This window comes from Diceros bicornis, chromosome 7 (genome assembly GCF_020826845.1).
Source record: "Diceros bicornis minor isolate mBicDic1 chromosome 7, mDicBic1.mat.cur, whole genome shotgun sequence".
NCBI classification, from domain to species: Eukaryota; Metazoa; Chordata; class Mammalia; order Perissodactyla; family Rhinocerotidae; genus Diceros; species Diceros bicornis.
In genome coordinates this window covers 43,185,640-43,198,686 of record NC_080746.1, presented here as the reverse complement: position 1 = coordinate 43,198,686, position 13,047 = coordinate 43,185,640, and the positions used below count along the sequence as shown (strand labels likewise).

Here is a 13,047-nt window from a genome sequence, read left to right as displayed (position 1 = left end):
GATCAGGAAGAAGGGAAAGATGTTCCCTCTCACCACTTCTTTTCAACATTGTATTTGTAGTTCTAGTTAAGGCAAGATAAGAAAAGCAAGTAAAAAGTATACAGATTGGGAAGGAAGAAATAAAACTGTCTTTGTACACAGATGACAAGACATTCTACGTAGATAATCTAAAAGAATTGACCAAAAAAACACCCTCCTGGAACTTATAAGTGATCATAGGAATGATTGCAGATGTAAGGTTAGTATATACAAGTCAATTGCTTTTTTGTGTACCAGCAATGAACTAGTGGTACTTGGAATTATAAACAAAATACCATTTTCATTATCACCCCCAAATCAATCTAATACAATGGGTAAACAATCATTAAGAGGAAAGCTACAAATCTCTGATGAAAGAAATCAAAGAAGAACTAAATAAATGGAGAGATATTCCATGTTCATGGATAGAAAGACTCAATATGGTCAAGATGTCAGTTCTTCCCAACTTGTTCTATAGATTCAAGGCAATTCCAATCAAAATCCCACCAAATTACTTTGTGCCTATTGGCAAGCTGATTCTAAAGTTTATAGGGAGAGGTAAAAGATCCAGAATGGCCAACAGGATATTGAAAGAACACAACAAATTCAGAGAACTTACACTACCCGCCTTCAGGACTTACTATAAATCTACAGTAATCCAGATAATGTAGTGTTTCTGAAAAAATATGCAGCTAGAGCATTAGAAGTGAGTAGAGAGCCAAAAAATTGACACCCACACACATGTATACACAGACATGGTCCAGTGATTTTTGACAAAGAAATAAAGCCAATACAATTGAGAAAAGATAGTCTTTTCAACAAATAGTGCTGAAAATTAGATATCCACATGCAAAAAAGTAAAACAAAGAATCTAAACACAGATCATATACCCTTCAGAAAAATTAAGTCAAAATGGATCATGGACCTAAATGCAAAAAGATAAAACTCCTAGAAGATAATATAGAAGAAAAACTAGATGGCCTTAGGTATGTCAATGACTTTTTAGATAAAACACCAATGGCATGATCCATGAAAGAAATAACCGATAGGCTGGATTGCATTAAAATTAGAAAGTTTGGCTTTGCAAAAGACACTGTCAAGGGAAGGAGAAGACAAGCCAAAACTAGGGGAATATATCTGCAAAGGACATTCTGATAAAACACTGTTATCCACAACATAAAAAGAAGTCTTAAAATCGAACAATAAGAAAATGAATAGATCTATCAAAAAAGAGCAAAAGACCTAAACAGACACCTCACCATAGAAGATATACAGATGGAAATTAGCATATGAAAAGATGTTTAACATGGCAGATCATCAAGGAATTGCAAATTAAAACAATGATGAAATACCAGTACACACATCTCAGAATGGTGAAAATGCAAAACACTGACAAGACCAAATGCTGGCAAGGATGTAGAGCAATAGGAATTCTCACTGATTGCTGGTGGGCACGCAAAATGGTACAGCCACTTTGGAAGAGAGTTTGGCAGTTTCTCCATGGGTACTTTGGTTACAAAACTAAACATACTCTTAACATACAATCCAGCAGTTATGCTTCTTGGTATTTACCAGAATGAGTCAGAATCTTATGTCCACAAAAATACCTGCACGTGGATGTTTATAGCAGCTTTATTTACGATTACCAAAACATGGAAGCAACCAAGATGTCCCGCAGTAGACGAATGAATAAATAAACGTTGGTACATTGAGACAATGGAGTATTAGTCATCACTAAATGGAATGAGCTACCAGCCAGCAATGGACATGGAGGGACCTTCAATACATATTACTAAGTGAAAGAAGCCAATCTCAAAAGACTTCTGTTAATTAGAATTCTCATAACTAGATTAAATTTATCAGTTAAGAAATATATGTTTTCCTATCAGACAAAAAAGAGAATACATGGTGAGCTATTGTTTAGATGAGACAATAGTGCATTATGAGAGGGGAAGTGAGAAAATGAAATCATAGAAAATGCCAAGTGAAAGGACACTAACATTTCTGCTTTGCTCTCTGGCAGCAAGATATTAAGTGTAAAAATCTAGTGTTCTTTAGAAAGACAATATACAATAAAGAAACCCTCGATTCAGTACTATATACGAAATCTAAGCATGTAGATAACTGATAGCCTCAGGATTAAAAGAAAAAATAGATAGAAAAATTGGAGATAACTGACATATCCACATTTATACTAAGAAATGAACATATATCTCAATTATTCATGTCAAGTACACATCAAAAAACTTCAGCAAAGAGGTCAGAGAAATGAACTACTCAGTCAACGCGATTAAGCTTATTAACAGAGACCAAATCCCCTAGTTACAGAACACATTATTCTCAAACTTATATTGATCATTTTCTAGGGCCTAAAGAAAGTCTCAAATGATGCAACCTATTGGCACAATAAAAACATCTAGAAAGTTATGAATGAAAGAGAATTTTTTGAATCTGAGAAAGTATAAGCTTGAAAGAAATATACCCAATGCCGTTATACATGGGGAATTCTTAGAAGCATTTTCTTTAAGACCAGAAATAAGAACAAGGACAGTCACTGTCACCGCTTTCCTGAAACATTGTACGGGAGGTCCCAGCGGGCAAAGTTATAAAAATGGCGGTGAGGGAGAAGAGAGAAGGAAACAAAATTATAGGATTGGAAAAAAGAAAATAAAACTGTTCATATGATGATATCCATAGGGCATAGATGTCTTACAGAAAAACAATTACTGCATACCCACAAATCATTGGAAAAAACAGGATAGAGGTAGGAAAATGTATCCAAGAGTAAAATACTTTTGGAGACCTACAAAACTCTGAATGTTCTGGTCCCTGCTTACCTCAGTCCACTTTTGTTTCTTGCTCCCTCCAGATTCCATGGCTTTTTTCAGTCACTTGAACTTACTCACTCCTTCCTACCTCAGGATCTCCACCCACCACGCCCTAATTACCTCTCCAGTCTGTCTTCAGATGTCACTTCCTTACACTGGCCTAAATTTACACTTCATTATATATTTCCTTAGTGCCCTCCTTGTTCCTTCCTAGCACTGACCCAAACTGTAACTAAAATTCCCGCCACTGTTTGCTCATTGCCTTGCTCTCTGACTCGCGCCTTCATGAGGGTGAGAATGTCTGTCTTGATCACGGCTGCTCCTCAGGACCTAGCACAAGCTGTTAATAAATGAGCGATGAAATAATCCAAGAATGCATTCGGATGTATTATTCAAAGTATTGAAAACATATTTACACACCGAAAGGCAGAAAGTCTCAAATCACAGTGATGATAATCCCAAGTTCAAGTACCCCTCTCTAGTAGGTGTGAATTGAGATGAATCAGCGAGAGGGACTTCAGGGAGTCCTGTAGAAATCTTAGACCAACAGCAGTTTATTCTCCTTCTTAGCTTTCCATTTATGACCGATTTTTACCGATTACCTATTCTCTCCAGTTATTGGCTAACTAAAAGTATTATTATTAATACATGCTGGGATTCTCTAGTTCAGGCCTTTTCATCATCCGAACTGTTGACTTTTGGGACCGGATAATTCTTTCCTGTGGGGGGCTATCCTTTGTCTTGTAGGATGTGTAGCAGAATCCGTGGTCTCTCCCCACTAAATGCCAGTAGTAAAATCCACTTCTAACAACCAAAAATGTTTCCAGACATCCACAGATGTGCCTTGGAAGGAGAAATCACCCCGAGTTGAAACCACTGTGCCAGTTAGCAGAAAAAATAAACAAAGATGAGATGTTGTTAAGATCCTTCAAATAGTTGAGGTATGCTAACTGGTTCTTAAAATCTAGAACATAGAAGGCAGTAACACATACAATAGTCATTAGAAAACTTGCTTATGAAAATATAAGCATGCCAGTGAATAAGTAATATCACCAAAGAAAAATACAAAACAAATTAGCTATAGTCCAGCCATCCATTTCCTGGGAAAAGATACGTTTTTTTGATATATACAGAATTAGAGATATGTGTTTAGGGTAGGATGTTAGGGAGAAATAATAGCCTTTACCATATCTGTCTGTTCTTACCTGGTGTCACAAGACTGAAGCTACTACAAATTCATTGAGAAAGGGTATCAAATTAGTCCGAACTTTTACTGAGGCAACGTTTCCTTCACTGCATGTAAGAAGCTTCCCTGGACCACTCTTGCTGTCTAGAAACCATGTCCATGTTCCAAGAACAAGGCTGTGGAAATCACATGACTTTTTCTTGATTATCCTTTTTGATTCTTGCAGGCTGCTTCCTCTCTGTAAATTAAAAGCAATACATTGCAAAGTTAAGAGTGCAGACGTTGGAGACGGATCGCCTTAGTCTAAATCAGTGAAATTTCTCGTGACTCAGTTTCTCCGTCAGAAATACAGATTAAGGTTTTTATAGGGAAAGGAAGGGGAACACATTTATATGTAAACCACATGGTAATTCCACTCAATAAATGTAAGCTCTTATTACTAGCATTGATAAATGAAGACACTGGTAAAGTGAATGTAGGTGACCTGTTCCAGGCCACACAGCCAGCACTCATTCCCAAGTATGGTGGAATGCAAGGTCTTTTTACTAGTCCAAGAAACCACATTCGCTTAATTAACCAGCACGGACAAATTGCTAGCAATATATTCAGGAAGTATATTTGGTGGTGGAAATGCAATGGTGAACATACAATTCAGTGTGGGATAAAAACAATGAAACAATGAACCAAAAAGCAACATTGTAATGGTGAAATGGGAACAGAGAGTAGGGAGTAAATGTCTACCTCTGGTTCTCCTGTCCTCCCATCCCACCCCGAGCCATCCCTCATGGACCAGTTCATGCTCTTAAATTAAACGAAAACGAGTTAATTGAAACAATAACGCATGACCACCACGATTGTAATACCCCCAAACACACACACACAGATCTCATCTCTGTGCTAGTAGACTCTCTATGCTTCCTGCCTCCTAAAAAAGAGGGGCTTTTCTGAAGACATTGAAAAATCCAGGAGGTTTAAACTCAACTTGTGTAATTTAATCGGTTTTTGATATCAACTGCCACATCCTGAAAATTTAAACTTTTGAATTTATGTGCCTAACTGTCAGAGCAAAATTCCTTACAAATAAGATAATCATCTCATCCACTTAATAATGTGTTCATTCAAAGATTCGTTAAGTATCCCTGGTCTCCTAGGCAATGCTACACCTGCCGAAAATACAGCAGTGAAGACAAGAGGCACCGCCTTTCTCTAACTCTTGTCATCTATATTGTTGTAAAAGAGAAGGACCAGCTAAGCTCTGCTGGGGTTTCACTAAAACAAAGGCCTATCCTGCTCCTGAGGGTCAGTGGAGATTTCCCTGTCAAATTCGGGAGTTTTTTTTTACCCTCAGGGTGAATCGATGTGTAGGACAGACTAGATCAAGAGGAAGGACAAGAAGGTTGTGGACTGACACGGGCATCGTAGATAACTAGGTCTGCCTGTGATGCGCAAACCCGGGTTCCCACATCCGACCATGAAGTGGGAATCACACACCGGTACACTTTGGTAATGCCAGCAAGGTCACAAAACACGTGAGCCGCCCCAGCATATATTCTAGAGAAATGAGCCACAAGACACGATTTTAATGTTGAGAAAGTGGAGACAACAACATTTTGCATTTCACAGTGTCTTCATATCGAATAACAACAGAAGGAGGTTACATTCAAGTAGAAAAAGCAGAAAAGACAATAAAGTATCATTGATTTGCTTCGACTCCGATATGGAGTTCCCAGGCACGCAGTCAGGTTCCACACTCAGCCCTCATCATGCGTGGCCAGCGCAAAAGAAAGGCCTGACAGGGAAACTGAACATGCCATCTGGGTACCTCCAAATGATGGAGCGCTTTGCAACATCCACAAAGCTCATACTGCCACGGTCTAAATCAAGGAACACACCAACCCGGCCCACAGGTTTCTCTGTGAACCGAGGTTGGTCGGGGGGGTGGTCCAGAGACTGTAACGATTATCCTCCTTCACACATACAAGAAGAAATGTCTCCTCCGATTCAACCAGTGTGCCAGTCTTCCTTATCCAGGAATCCTTACAGACGCCTAGAGCCCAGTCCCAAGATGCGTCCACGTGCAGCTCCCAGTAGTGTTTTCCAGAGGTGAAGTTCTGGGTTCCCCAGGAAGCAAAATAGTTTGATGTCCCGGGATTCAAAGACGCATATGGATAGTCATGCATGTACCTCAAGCTTCTCACGTCATCCAACAGCCTGATATCGTCATTGGTTACTCCATTATGGAAGGAAATTTCCACTGTTGAGAGAGACAGAGAAGAGAACATTCCAGTCAAAATCAATGTTAAAAATAAGACTATGAGAGAAGAGGGTCTTATCTAGAGTCTCACTGGGGCAAAACAAAAACAAAACCAAAAACAAAAAACATTCCAAGATTAGAAGGGCAGTTCTGACTAGAAATTATTGGATTCAAATGATGCCAGCCTTTCTGCTGAAGAAACCAATACCTACTTTCAAGGCCAAAAACCTTCCCCAAAATTCAGAGATTCTAAAGGAGAAGGAGGTCATGTCTACTTCTGGCTGGTTACTTGTCATGACACTTGAAAAGCTGGACACCTGTGCACTGCCTCCAAGTAGAAAAAGCAGAAAAGCAATATAACTTCCCTCCACCACCCCTTCTCAGGGAACAAAAAAGTTACAAGCTAGACTACTAAATAAATGGCGATCGCTTTTGCTTTAACGTGATATTACTCTATTCCAGTTAAGGAAGCAAATTGACACTGAGGAAGAAAACCTAAAGGTGCCTTCTTAGAAGGGGTTTCCTACTCAGAACATTCTGCCTTTGATAGCTGGTTCCCCCTGAGGCCTAATCTTCCTCTTTCTGCAAAATTAACCCACTAGGTTGAGGTTTATCATGGAGCTCTGTATACGGACTCATCAGTCACCAACACGCTTGATGGTTGTGGTTCATAAAACTCTTGGTTTCTGCATTTAGCCTTTTTTTTAAGCTTATGTATATTTTTCTAAATATATCAATCGAAACACACATTATACATGCAATTACTAAGAACCTTTAAAGAAAAAATATCTTGTTTTAAAACAAATTGACTGCATTTACTTTGAAATTGGAATATCTTGAATTCATATCCGATTTCTCAAGACTCAGTGGACAGCTGACATTGTACGTGAGAATATGTCTAAGGTTCAGGGAGGGCTTTTTGGGGGCATGTCCTTTTTCTCACTATGCAAGTAATTTACCCAATTTCTAAGTAATTGATCAGGCCTGAATCCCATCTATCCTGACCAGCTTTCATTTATATTTTCCCTATTACAGCAAGTGGAGGGCTAAATATGACTGTCCATACCCATTTGCACGGCCGGTCTCCTCGACAAGATGAAAAGTGGATAAAGAGGGAGAGATTGCGTACAGAAAGCCAGTATTGAAAGACCGTGTGTGGTGGCCCACCAATGGGGCGCCACTCACCTCGGAAGCGGTTGAGCCTGTCCAGGAGTCCAGTGACGGGTCGGGCACTGAGTTTTGGCTGCGGACGCCGAGGCATGTGCAGCTGCGCTGACTCACTCCTGTAAGGAAGGAGACGCAACTAATCTGTCTGGTGCCCAAGACTTCTTACGCTCAGTGTTTAAGAAAAGTCATCATCATCCACCCGAGCATTCTTCATCACAGTCCTTTCCTCCGCAGGCCCTGGGATGGGACCCTGCCTTTCTTAGGGAATCTTTCTCACTTTTCATCTTTGCCTGCTTCCACCCCCATTTCTCAGAGGTACTTGCCCCTCTCACCGAACGCCTGGGGAAGACTAGTCCTTGCATTTCCACGTTTATGCTTTTGAAATCTAAAGTCATAAATAACTGTTCTTCTAGAATCGTCCGCACTGAGCCTGACAAGACAGCACACACCTCCTTCAGCCACATGGGGAAGAAAGGCTCACTTGTCGCCAAGGGGAACAACAGGCAATCCTATTCAACAAAACGTGCACAGAAACATGCACACACAAACAATGGAGCATAGTCTACCCAATTACGCCTTCACCTTGTTAAAAGGAGCTCGAGCTCTTTCACAGCCCTCACCGTGCCCCACTTAGCATGGAAGACCAAACGTACCTGGTCAGTTTGTTTCCTAATTCCTGTCAAGAAAAAAAAACAGAGAAAGAGAAGTTTAGACTTCCTGAGAAACAGGGTATTCTGCCAACCAGTCTTTGGGTTTGGAAAAGTACCGACGAAAAAGACTCATCATCACCCCTCCACACAAACTGCCTTGTAAATTCATCTTCCGCTTCCTCCCTAAAGAGAATCCCGGCACAAATGTTGACAGAATCTAAATTCTTGATGAATAGGGACAGACAGAAGGGAGGACAACAGTAGTGACGGTGCATTGCAGCAACCCTCAGCTGTCTGCAAAGTGGTCTTTCCCAAGGTTTGTCCCCAAAGGGAAATAGGCCCCAAATTAAGGGCAATTCAAACCTAGGACATCCCAACAGAAGGAAAAAATATATACTGGCTTTTTCCAGAGTTCTCCACATTGCTCAATTGGGGACCAAATTTCTATGTCCATGACTAAGTTCTTCCTTTCTGGTTTTTAAAGAAGCAAGCCACAAAAGGAGATTTTGAGGAGATAATTTTCCCTAGGGAATCTCCATGATCACAATTCCAGAAGGCTTGCTTGTTCATGGTCAGGAAAGGAGTTGCAATATTCTAGATTATCTCCAACTGGGAAAGACCCCCACCGTAGATGCAGGAGATGAATTAACATGCCTTTGGTATCAAACAAATGCTGGCAGTCAAAGGTGTGAGCTTCAGAAAATATTAAGTATTTCCAGGCCCGTCCTCAGTTCTTACCTGGAGCAGCTCCACATCTGGTTTATGGCACACTTTCATGAGCTCTTCAAACATCAGTCTTAGCCATTTCCTCGTTGCAATCATCTCCTCCCGAATTTTCTTGAGTTGCTTAAGCATCATGTTGCCTTCCCTTTTCAGACTCTCCAAATGTTGTTTTTCTTCCTCGTGGAGGACGGGATGCAGTGGCTGATAAACAGCCTTGGTTATGTCTTCGTGTCCATACACATGGCACTGCAGGGAGAAGGATTTCCTAGATCACATGCTCAGGCCGACCTTCTCCTCCTCCACTAAAACAGCATCGACTTTGCTCTGATTCGTGTGCTCTACCAAGAAGCTACCTCCATCCTATGTTCAGGTCCTCCCCCTTCTCAGAACCCACAAATTCCTTCCTCTTTCCTTCACTTATTTTCCTTCTCTTTTAACTGTACCAAGAGTCAAACCCATGCTTCCCTCAAACCACTTCCATCCACTGCATGAGTTCCTGAAACAACTGGAGAAAAGCTTTTCATTGATAATTTATTTCCTACGTGTCCTCTCAAAACTGAAGGACTCCATGCAAGCAATTGAAACTCATGGCTGATTCATAAATCATTACATGCAATACTCTGATCTCTGTTAGTAAATTCATCTCTAGTCTCAACCCTCCCTACTCCACCACCTGACCTCCTTTGTCTCCCAGCAGCAATGTTGCATTTTACTCTCAGGATGAAAAGCCATCAGCAAAGGCTTCCTAAACTTCTCACCACCTGCCCTCCACCTGATGTCCACACTCAGGCTCTCTTTTCTGCCCTCCTTTTCTCCATGAATGGGCTTCTGTCCTCCATCTGAGGCCACGGGCTCCCATATCAATTTGGAGGACATTAATCCTCATTCTGTGGCATATTCCCTCCCTGTATTTATGGAACCACTCTCTCACTGCCCATCTCAATCTTTTTCTTTGCTCCACTAGCCCATTTAAAAAAATATATATCTGTGTCATATTTTCCCTGACTTGAGCCAACATCATTCTCCAGCTCCCGCACTATCAGTTTTCACTGCCATAGGCACATTTCTTAAACTGCTGTTCACATTTCCTTTGTATCCCCCTGGGCTCATTGGACTAATGAGATGGAAATCTCTGCAGTTCTCAATGACATGATCTTTAATTTCCAGAGTGTCTGACATACAGAAATCTCTGCCTGCAGCACCCATGGATTTTTAACACCTACTCGTCCTTCAGAACTCCAATCGGTTTTAAACCTGAGAAATTTTGCCTGAGATGCTGAATGATGGTTACTGAATTGTCCAAATTGCTCTATGTGCCTCCATCTCAGCCTGTTGCACATTATTCTGAGGGTTCTCTTTTTGTACTTACTGATTATATCAGTGTCTAAAAATCCTAAGAGGCATGTTACCTCAGGTTGAAAATGAGATGGATTACTTTTCCTGTTGTTCAACCCATTCACAGAATTTCATGACACGTGATGATTCCAGCTCAAATTATTAATGGATTAGTGTCTAGCACGTCTATCTCAACCTGATTCAGAGGGAAATACTTACCATCCAATGTAAAGATATACTGCCATCTTTATCGAGATTTCTTTGGTTTTCTTGCATCTTTTCCCATAAAGACCTCATTTGCTTGGAAACCTTCTCCTGTAAAAGAACCATGAATTTTAGCACCAGAGAAGCAAAGAGACTTGGGTTTCAGACTCCAGATAATGGAGAGAGTCAAGGGATGTTGGACAAAGTACTTTAGGGAGAGTGAAAGGATCATCAACATTTGCCTGTTTGCCCTCACACATGATCCATTTGAGGAGATTTCAGACCCTAGAGCCACACAATGCGAGGTAGTCATTCATTGGCCTTGGGAAACTGATCAGGATTTTACTTAGCATAGCTAATCATCAGAGAGTGTGGCGTCTTGCCTCAGAACTGGGATCTAGTGATGCTCGTTCCTTGCTAATTTCAATTTACTTTATCCTACAACTTTATCCAGAATTAGTGAAAACGTATTCTAGAGAAAAGCCTCTTTGCCCTTGTGGATTTTATAGCCAGTGAGTCAAAATGAGGGCTTGAGGGCCTTGAGCATGATACTGCACCATCAGAGTAATAAGGACCACTAACCTAATCCCCCTCCCGTTGGATGCAAGCTCCATGAAGGCAGATACACTGGTGGATTTCCTTCACAGCTTCATATTGCTACCCAGATCGGTACCTGGCACTCAGGAAAGAGAGGATTTCCTCATCCTCAGGACCCTCACACCCTCATACCCTTAGCTGTCCTCTCCTCCAGCCTTCTGAGTGCTCTCAGAGGCATCACTTACCCGGTATTCCTCAGCGGCCTCTTCCACTGAACGGTGACTGTGAGCCTCGTGCTCCTGAGATTCAGAGCAGAGCACACACAGCAGGCTCCTGCTGTCTTCACAGAAGATCTTCTTTGTCTCCTTGTGGGTCCCACACATATGTTCCTCAGAGCTCAGGAATTGCCTGAGTCTGGCTTTTCTGGCAATGGACACCAGATTCTTCAGAAGAATATTGGTTTTGTATTCTGTCTCTTGGGATGGTTTCCTGCACACCGGGCAACAGGCGGGAGTCTCGGCTTTCTCCCAGTAAAGACAGAGACAGGGCCAACAGAAGCTGTGCCCACAGTCTATGGTGACTGGGTCTGTAAGGCAATTCAGGCAGATGAGGCAGATGAGTTCTTTCTGGAAGGCTTGTGGGATGTCCAAGTCCATTTTTCTGAGGGAAGAAAATCAGAGCAGTTCATTCCTCTGTCCTGGAGACACAAAGCTCTAAGCAAAATTTGACTCAGGTTGTGACTCAATAGTATACTGTGTCTGGAGCAGAACAGGCTCGATTTTGCACGTGACACAAATGGAAAACTGAGACATAAAGAGAGCTCTCAAGATCTGTAGAAATCTTTCTTGGCTGCCTAACAGACACTATCCACCTCCAACCCCCTTTTCATCTGGCATAAAAAGAACTCCCATTTTTCTGAGGTCTTAGAGTTTGACCTAACGTATAGCTCCAGGTAGTGGTCCTGAATGCTCTAAAAATCCATCGTAATGCTCAGCACCAGGCATCTAGGTAGCAGAGGATGTTTGACTAAGCTTGTATTTTCACTATTTCATGTCGTTGTCAGGCATTTCTCCTCGGATGTTCTTTTTTATCTCAATCTCAGAACCCACATCCCTAATTTTCCCATTTTCTTCTTCCAAAACACTTTCTGAATCCATTAAGAGTGAAGGAAGAGGAAACCACACATTGTGGAACTGGATCTGATTCTCTCCAGGATCTACTCCCACGAATACACCAATGTGTTGAATTCGCCCTCCTGTCTTTATTATCTATACCTCTCTAATCAAAGGAACCCAGAATTGAAGAGAATGCCTATATCTTCCAAGTCTTTAAAACTATTAAGCACCCCTTCACAGTGTGAGAAGAAATAATTTGGATGTAATCATAATAATCAGCACCAAAAAAGAAATCATGCTGTTTAAAATTTATGTTGCTAAAAAGTGGGGTCTTCACGTCTATACTACTTAAATACAGACATCCCTCAAATTTCTCACGTTTCTCTATGGTCACTCGCGTCACTTGTCTGCCTGCCCAAACACTTCCGAGCTTCTTAAACATTTAAGTCAGATAACTCATGTTTCCTAAGAGACAATATTTACTTCACTTTAAAACAATATTTTCCTCCAATCATTGACTGCATTATCTAGTTACGCGTTATAGAATGTTATCTCTCTTGTGTGTACAGGCATGCGCCACCATTAGAGTAGACTGTAATATGTACTACGTAAGGAATCAAATACTATTAGTTTTTGTTTTTTAGGATCTACACCAAGCACAAAACAACAAGATATCTGGTAACCACTCTCTGAGTGCTTATAATGTACAGGAACGGCTAAGGGATGTAGAAAATAAGAAAACTAAAATTAATCATCATACTAATTCCAACATCCTCACCAAGACAGGATGACAAAATAGGAATGGAATCATTTACCCTAAGCTGGCAAACAACATCAGTTCATAGAAACAACCTCAGTTCGATGATAAATGAAAATTAGGAAATTATGTTTTCCTTTGGAAAAGTTACAGCAACCCCTCCGCGGTAAACTATGTACTCACCTAAGGAGCCTGTCTATGGTCTGATGGATACTTGCTCTCGAAGTGGTGCGAGGATGTCAGCTCAGGGGTCAAGCCGCCAAGTGTGGGAGT

The 13,047-nt window shown here is 41.0% G+C and overlaps 1 pseudogene; it reads right to left on the bottom strand.

Annotated features, from left to right (window-relative positions):
- Positions 1-5,793: 5,793 nt before the first annotated feature.
- Positions 5,794-11,558, bottom strand: LOC131408991 (tripartite motif-containing protein 43-like; annotated as a pseudogene).
- Positions 11,559-13,047: the final 1,489 nt, after the last annotated feature.